Source organism: Lactuca serriola, chromosome 6 (genome assembly GCF_051521515.1).
Source record: "Lactuca serriola cultivar US96UC23 chromosome 6, Lser_US96UC23_V15, whole genome shotgun sequence".
NCBI classification, from domain to species: Eukaryota; Viridiplantae; Streptophyta; class Magnoliopsida; order Asterales; family Asteraceae; genus Lactuca; species Lactuca serriola.
The window spans coordinates 132,769,337-132,778,741 of NC_136413.1; the positions used below are offsets into that span (position 1 = coordinate 132,769,337).

The window sequence follows — 9,405 nt, forward strand, 5'->3', positions numbered from 1 at the left end:
CAAGTGGTGTCACAAATCACCCAAAACAACTTGGAAATACTTGAGAGAATATGATGTTCACAAAAATCGTCCCACTCTTGTTCTCACACACACTTGTGCCAATTTTAGAACCAAGGACCTCTTTATATATGATGGAGGATTAGGGTTACACCCTAATACCCATGACTCTTCATTTACCTAGGATCCATGGGTTAAAAGTTCCATGGATTATCCATGGACTTCCATATACTCTTAGCCCATCCTAAATAAATCTTAGCCCATTCCATATATATGTAAGAGTCCATATTTAATTAGCTTCCTTTGATCATTAAATTAATTCCAAAAAATCAATTCTTGATCAACACTAATTAAATAATATGATTTCACATTAATATATTATAACTTATAATATATTAATAAACCATAAATATCTTATTCTCAAAAGTATATCCATACAAATTGTTAGGTGAAGTGCAACCCAAATGGACCATGCCGGGTCGGGTCAAGTTGATACTAAAGATAGTTACGGACTTAGACACGTTATCCAAGAATACTCTCCCAACATTTAAATCTTCAAGTCTTCCTAACTCATCGAATTGGCCACTAGGAGGGTTAGTGACTTGACATGACCATCCCACCAGGTAAGAGCCCTGTCAGAAAAAGTGCAAGCTACAAATTTAACTTCGCTTGCTTCGGGGCATGCACAAATTTCAATGACTGATGCGGTCTTCTCGAACCATTGCATTAGAGCGATGACACCTCCACTTCCATTGAAGGATTTGGGTTTGCCATTTGTGAAGTCTTTGTAGGAACATTTCCTTGTGCGTCCATGATTGTCTCCTTGGTTAGAATTTGTCGTACCATTTCCTACCCCACTGGTACCGTTGGTGCTGATTTGTGACATGGCAGCAGCCACTGCATCTGTTACCACAACCTGGAAAACGACAAGGTCGAATTGTGGCGGCGGTGGTGGTGTTGTGGTGTTTTTGAAATGCCTATTAGATTTGCAGGGTGGCATTTTTCTACCATAGATTTTAAAGACGAAACGATGATAAGTCTTTAGTAGTGGTTATAAGTCGGGTGTTATTGAACTAACTATATTAGTTTCTACCCGCATCATGTTCCGAGTTAAAAGTATTTTGTAACCAATTCCTAATAGGAGTCTATGTAACATAAAGTTATGAATTTTAATAGTAATTCCCCCAATGAAATTATGTGACTTGATCCATGCCAGGTCCTTCTAAAATCACTTGGTGTATACAATTTGTATATAATTAAGATTAAATAGACCGTCGATTCTAATGGGTCTAAAGCGGAACCACCATTTCTAAGTCGATAGGATCTTAAATACATATAACTTTAACGTATACACTAAGTAATCATAGATTTACCATAAGTATCCAATTTGTGCAAACAAGGTTATGAAACTTGTGGTAATACTCCCAATGAAATAAAATGCATGCCAATTTATTTCATTGATATAATTTTTAGTACATAGTGTTAGGAAAATTTTACCTTGATATAGGTCTACATTACATCAATGTAAGGGAAATTTTTGATAGCATCACGATCCCTCGATTAGTGTAGACACTAAATCCCAGGGTCGAATTTATATATAGAAAAGAGTAGCACCAACTTCTACTCGTATACCTAGTCTGCATTGCCCTAGTCTCTGCTCTGGCTTTTGTAACTTGACATTTTGCCGCTATCACCCGTTCTTTTAATGCAACTTGATGTTACTGAAACTCTATAACCTCGACTCGAGTTGTGGTTACTTCCTCCTGAGGAGCCTTGGTGTGGTTCCTGGTCTGATCATGCTCTATGTCCAGGCGATGAAGATGAACTGTGGTGATCTTAGTGGTAGCTCCAACTTCCATGAGGTGGTTGATGGATGCTCTTGCTTGTTCACCATGGCGAGCGATGCGACAAACTATGACAGGAAGAGCCCTGTCTACTGAGACTCCTTTGTCGAGATTGTAGAAGCCTCGTTCCATACTATAGGGTGGGTGTTGGTCCTGTTCTTGGCTCCATCTCTTCAAGTCTACTGCCCATTGAGGCGTCGTGCCCTGAAAGTTCTATGTTGGAGCGGGGAAAGGAGGTGGATTGTAGAAGTCTGGTTCCGAGTCGGTGTCTTCCTGATCCTTATTCTCGTCTTCTTCCTCCGAATCGTTTTCTTCCTCTGAATCGTCTTCGGGGTCTTCTTCCATCATTTCCTCAGGATCCTCTACGATCCAACCAACATTTCCTTGGTGAGGGAAATAGGGGTCTACTGGTATGTGAAATCCTGTTATTGGGTCTGCGCGAGAATAGGGATATGAGAAGTATATGAAAATTTTAAGTGTACAATTTTGTAATATTCTTGAGGGAAAAATAAATTTTTAATAGAAATAATTTTCAATAAAATTGTGGCCCATACCGGGTCCTTCTATAATCACCTAGTGTATAATCAAATAGACAGTCGGATAAGTAGCTCCACTCTAAACCCACAACCACACAAGGAACGGGATTTAAAGTGGAATCACAAATCCTAAGTCTATAGAATCTTAATCATATATAACCTTTAGTGTATGCACGCTGCAATTATAGACCTACCAGTAAGGGTCTTTTAGTTTTTATGTGAAGGATTGATTTATTGTGAGAAGGTTCCTAACGATTACTAGTTTTAGTAAATATCGAGGTTTAAACATTGTTGTTACGATTCTTATAGTATCATAAAATACTCTTATCTCATTTTAAACTTTTATGTTTGGTTCTAGAGTTTCTTTTGTAAGTTTTAGACTTGTTGTTCACTACAACCATTCCTCAGTATACGTTGGTCACATCCTGGATAAATATAGTTGATCCGGCTATATTCATCCCAGATCTGATTACATACCCCGAGACCTACTCGTAGTGTTCAACTTATCTTAATACTTTTTTTGGTTACTGTTTATGACACTAGACTAGTAAGTATGATTGTACTTATACTTTTATAAAAATATCATAATAATTTAAAGTATACTTGTACGAAAATGTTACGTCAGAGAGTTTTAGTCCCATTGTATTTATAGTTTGTATATCTTTACATGGTTTGATATACTTAGTTCACTATAATCAATGCTCTGATACCAATTTGTCACACCCCCAAACCAGAACAGCGGAAATGTTCGGGGGCGGATGACGTCATATACAATATCATAACAGTTGAGTAATAGTAAAGAAATCAAACATAACCATCATAAATATAATTTAAAAGGTTACATTGTTGCATGAGTTACATGTTTCCAAATAAATTAGAATATGATGACAAAAATGAGTTTTGAACCGGCCGGCTTAGCGACCTGTCCTCAAAAGTTGGTGATTACCTGTATTACTAATTCCTTGAGAATAAAAGTTGTTTTGAAAAAGTGTCAACAATTAAGTTGGTGAGTTCATAAGCGTTTGTATGAGAAAATGTATGCCTTTCCATGTAAATTAATCGTGTTTGTTTCCAGAAAAACCGGTATTTTCCATAAAAGGAGTTTGTAAGCCGTTGTTCGTAAAATGTTAGTGTTTGTTTCTGAAAACCCCATGTTTTCAATAAAATGAGTTGTAGTCTTAAATGTTCCAAGACCAAAATGTATAAGTATTTTACATGCTTAAAATAGTGTATGTAGTTTTATATGTATATAAAACCATTTAAGTGTTTGTTAACCCCGTAAACCATATGTATTGTTAATACCACATGTGAGTTATTATAACCATGCAAGTGACCCAGTCGGCCTGCAACAACGTTCTTCAGGCGTCGGAATGTTATGACATTTTTCACCCCAGACTTGGCGGTCTAACTGTGGATAACAATTTAGGTGCGGGATTGTCAGTCTCGTATAGATCTATACACAAGTATCACGCTCTCCCTACAAGAGATTCTGGTTACAATTACACGACTATAATGCAGTACTTTTAAAAGTACCGTGAAGCCGAATGTCTCACAAATATATTCATTAACAGGTTTACGTCAAATGAAAATGAAAACCCTTTTTGTTGTGGATGTAAGCATTACCCTTTCATAGTGTTTGTATAGTATGAAAGTAATTATACTTTTATATAATTATTTATAAATCCCGAAAGGGTAAAAATAACGTAATGTTCCACAAACTAGACCTATTATAGTTTAAAATGTACGTTTCGTTGAAATGAAAACCTTTGTGTTTTAACAACTTTGCATGTAAAGTTTATATGTTTAGTAGTAACGTTGTTTTTCCTAATCAACATTTTCACGTAAAACGTTTATAAAATATGAGAAAGATAAGTAACGGTTTGTATTTTAACACAAGTTTCCTTTTGTTTCACTTGTATCCACCCCCTCCCTAAAACATAGAAAAACTTTGGAAAATGTGGGGGTATGAACTCACCTAGGGATGTCAAAAACCCCCGTGGGACCCCGTTCCCGTGTGACCCCAATACCGTACGGGACTAATTTTAAAAAAATTCGGGAGCGAGAGCGGGGGCGGGGGCGATATTAACTCTCGTTTATTTTGGGACCAGGGACGGGAGTGAGTATTTCCGTCCCTTACTCCCGCGTGGACCCCATTTATATATATATATATATATATATATATATATATATATATATATATATATATATATATATATATATATATATATATATATATATATATATATATATATATATATATATAATGTAAAATACAAATGGGAAATTAGGGATTTACCTTTCCGTGTTCCGTCAATTCTCACTTCTCAGTCCGTCTTCACGCTTCAGCCTTCACAATACGAATGACGAGTTGACGACTTTGAGTCTTCTCTTCGACTGGGCTTCCGACTTCAGCTTCCTTCCTATATGAACTGTACTCCGATTGTGACTTCTCAACGTCTCCAACTCCCACCGGCGACATGCGACCTGCATTTGACGTTTCCCGTCACCGCCGCTGACGCCCTTCTGCATTCGACGGTAATATATTTAGAACTCCGACTGCGACTTCTCCAAGTCTTAATTTATTTCTTTCCTTCTCTGATACAATTGACAATTGAGACTTCGGTCTTCACAGTTCGCAATCGATTCTACCACTTGGCTGAGTTGGCTCACGATTTGTGTTTCTGACCGATTTCTCAAACATAAGTGTGAATTAAGGTTTATTCAGTGTTGTTGATTTCGATTTCTCAAACATTAGTGTGAACTAAAGTTTATTCAGTGAACAGATTTCAATTTATATGAGGTGTTTGTGTACAGATTTCTCACACTCACAGTTTTCTTTTGGAAATTCCTAGTGTATCTTTTTGGAAATTCCTAGTGTATAGATTTTGATTTATATGAGGTGTTTGTGCTGGAAAGAACTGAGATGCATACAGTATATTTGCTGCTTGCTGCTATCAATTTCACAAACTAGAAGTCTAGATCTGTAATAGAAGTTTTGGAACTTGATTATGTGAATATAGTCAACTGTGTTTATCAAGGGCTTACATGTTTGTTTATATACATATGTTGGACTTGTATAAACTATTTATTTAGATCTAAATCAAACTATTTGTGGATCAATTCTTGATTTTTAATTTTATAATTTTCATCACTTCAATCATACATGTATTTTTTAGCTAAATAAGTCATATACACAATTAAAAATAGTATATTTTTTTTTTTGCCAAAAACAAAGAAATTTTTTAGCAAAAAAAATCCAATTTTAAGCCTATAAACCGGGGGAACGGGGGCGATGGAGGTAACCGGGGGCGGGACCGGGAGCTGTGTAGACAGGGGATCCGGTGGCGGGGGCGAGGGCGGGGGAAACAACTGATTTCGGGGGCGGGGGCGGGGGCAACTATTTCCGCTCATGTTTGCCCCCGTTGACATCCCTAAACTCACCTGGAGTGTGATTGTGGTTAGATACCGAGGTGAAAACGATGTTCTTCGAGTTAGAACATGTAGGTGATGTCGTATACTAATGGTTTTAAACACATAATAATGTGTGAATATATTAAACTAATAATGAAATGTATTAGAAGGATACTAGATTAGATATGAAATATTTACAACTATCCTTGATTTCTATTAACAACTTTGAAGATAAAAGCCTCCTGGAAGTGTTTGAATATGAGTATTGAAAGGAAATGGGTTTTGAAATTGAGAGCAAGTGTGAATAAAATGGGTTTGATAATGCCTCTAACTCATGTATACATATTAATAAAATGAGGTAAGGTGAGTTGATGTTTGCATGAAATGTACAATTATCACATTGGGAAGGTGAATATCCAATAAAGTGGCACCACTTGGCCACCTTTATGGTGATTTCAACCATTCCATGACCGAAATCACCTTGATTTTGGTTTTGGTGTGGTCCCATGGCTTGAGTTTTCGGCCTAGACATGATCGAAGGAAGGTGTTTCGGTCCTAAGTGGTCCAAGGCTTGAGATTTCGGTCTACACATGTGATCTTGGTCCCTACAAAACCGAAAACCAATTGTTTCAAGATTCTAAATACCGAAATCTCATATGTAGTATATTAATTTATGGTTTCAACTCAACCTTTTGACTTATGTGACTTATATAAACTTAAACCAACATGGGTTTCAACATATATATTTATATATAACTTATATAAGCATGTACTCATGGCTATAGGTGATATACTGCAACAAAACTACAATGTGGTTTTACTTATACTTGGTATATCTTTTGACTTGGTTCGACTCCAAGTTTTCCAGTTGTCACATCATGCATATATCCTCGCAGCATGTTTTTTTAAGTTCACAGATCTAAAAACGTTTGCACAAGGTCTTCACCATACAGGCATGGACTACCCACTTCTAGGATCTGTGGGCTTTTGACCTAAAAAGACACGCTGCTATTTTTTATTTTCTCTTCAGCGCATCCCCCTCTCCGATCAGATATGTAGCACCTGATTCCTGGGATGTATTTTATTTAAGTAATTTTGCATCTTTGGCCTGGGACTCGTCGAGTTGAAGGCCCAAATCGCCGAGTAGTAGCGGGATGAGACGCGGCAATTAAGTAATGGACTCATCGAGTCAGGCCCCGGACTCGACGAGTAGGCTCTGACTGGAAAAACCTTAATCTGAGGGTTTGCACCCTATTTAAACAACCTTATACAGCCACCATCGGCCCTTTATGCTCCCAGAAACCCTCCATAGCAAACCCTAAGTGTTTTGGTGCAAGATCTAAGGCTTTTGAGTGAATTTTGTGGGTTTTAACCTCAAGCAAGAAGGAAGAGCATAGAAGGATCAAGAGGATACTGAAGGATTCGAGTTTGGTTCATCATTTGCAGTCTTTGAAAGGTATAAAGTCTGTACCTTGCTTGCTTGTTTGTTAGATCCCTTTTTGGAAAAGATTTAGGGCTTTTAAAGCCATATGAGGTAGCCAACCATGATTGCAAACATGGTTGGGGGTCAAGACTTCGGATCTAGCACTTGGGGAGAGTCACAAGGCGGATGTGGGTTGCTTTTGCACCCAAGGAAGGCCCCATTGAACAAAAGAGCCATTTTAGAGCCTTTTTGGCTCAAAAGTCCCATGCATGCACGTAAAGTTCGTAACTTTACGTGCTAGATCGAGCTTAGGGGATTGCATCTATCATTTGGACAAGTGTTGTACATCAGAAATCGAGGATTTAGGGTGTGGATGTTATCGACTCGACGAGTCCGTTCTTGGGACTTGATGAGTCCAAGGCTTTGAGTCCCATATCTATTAAGGGTCAAAGGACTTAGTTGGGTGTTAGAAGGTTTGTAGCAGGACATAAATAGTGACCCAACACATTGGACTTAGTTTTAGACCTGGAGTTCACGGGACTCGACGAGTGCTAGAAGAGACTCGGCGAGTCCAAGGCAATCTTCTTATGTTTGAAGATGAACTCGATGAGTTGTTCATACAACTCGGCGAGTCAAGGTAAGGACTTGTTCTTCAGATGAAGGTGAACTCGACGAGTGTTCATACGACTCGACGAGTCGGATGAAGGTTCATTGATGTTCGTAAAGGAGGGAAACTTGTCGAGTCGTTGCCAAACTCGATGAGTCGAGTCGTGGATAAGGACGAGTAAAGGAATGGGACTCGACGAGTTAACAGCCCAACTCGGCGAGTCAGGTCAGCTAGAAGTTGACTTTGACTTGGACTTGGTTGAGGGTAAAATAGTCATTTTACCCTAAGAGTAGATATCAGTTTCTGACTGAGTGTTCTATGAGGATTGTAGCCGGAGAATTTCTGGAGCAGCAGCAGACAATGGTTTCCCGCACAAATTATCAGCAACTACTCGTACGAGGTGAGTTACCTTCCAGTAGGGGTGGGTCTAAGGCCACAATGCCGGCCCACTAAAGACGAATATTTAGAAGATGATTGTAGTTGTGATAATTATCTTGGTCTGGTTATGTGCTTTGGTCATGAGTTTTATCTGAATGATATGTTATGTGTTTAATAGGGATTGGTTTCCCTGACAGCGGTCCTTAGGACCAAAGGGTAGGTCAGTACTCGGATATGCCTGATTGTATGTTTCTATATTGTTATGGTATGCTAGTGGTAGGGGTGGAATAGTCCCCAATTACTGGTTGAAAGATACCGATGACATTTACCGGTTGAAAGATACCGATGATGATTACCGGTTGAAAGATAACGACGACGGTTACCGGTTGAAAGATACCGATGGAAGTTACCGGTTGAAAGATACCGATGATATTGTATGGTATGTGGTATGATGGGGGAACTCACTAAGCTTTGTGCTTACAGTTTCGGTTTTGATTTCAGGTACCTCTTCGTCTAAGTGGAAGGAGCCGGTGGCGTAGCATCGCATCACACACACACATGATTCCGCATCGGACTTTCTGGGATTGTACTCTGATTTTCCTTATTTTTGATGTCATGGTTTGGGACACAACATTATGATTTTGTAATGTGTTGCTTTATTGACAGTGTTATGGTAAAATGTTTTAGAAATTATTAATTTAAAAATGAAATTTTCGGGCTTGAATTTTGGGATGTTACAAGATCATCATCCTCTTTGATCGACCGACCAGACGATGACCAAACGAGATTGTCGGACTTTACTGAACGAAAAAGGTCGGCTCCTCTGTTTCATTTTCTTTTTTCAATTCTAAATTTTTTTTGTTTAATTTTGATGGAAAATTCTCTAATTTAGTGAAATAAGTTGTTTAATTTTGCTAAAAATGTTTGTTCTTGCTTAAAGTTGTTGCTAGATGTTGGAAATCCGAAAATGTTGTTGAAAATAACCTTTCTTGCTTGAATTTCTTGTTGAATGTTGCTGAAAATATATATTCTTTTACGTATTTTGCCAGAAATTCCATAACATTGGTGATATGAAGCTTTTTCTTTATTAAAATATGAAATAATGATGTTAATGTGGTGATTCTTGTTGAAAATACTATTTATTGCTTAAATAATGATGTTAATTTGTTGTTGATTTTTTTTGTTGAAATGTGTATGATATACATGTTA

At 37.8% G+C, this 9,405-nt stretch overlaps 1 long non-coding RNA gene across 1 annotated transcript; it reads left to right on the top strand.

Moving 5' to 3' along the window:
- The first annotated feature begins 4,661 nt into the window (after positions 1 to 4,661).
- Positions 4,662 to 8,920, top strand: LOC145058550 (uncharacterized). Its single transcript, XR_013686417.1, has 2 exons — positions 4,662 to 4,912; positions 8,698 to 8,920. It is a non-coding gene; the product is annotated as an uncharacterized LOC145058550 (long non-coding RNA).
- The last annotated feature ends 485 nt before the right edge of the window (positions 8,921 to 9,405 follow it).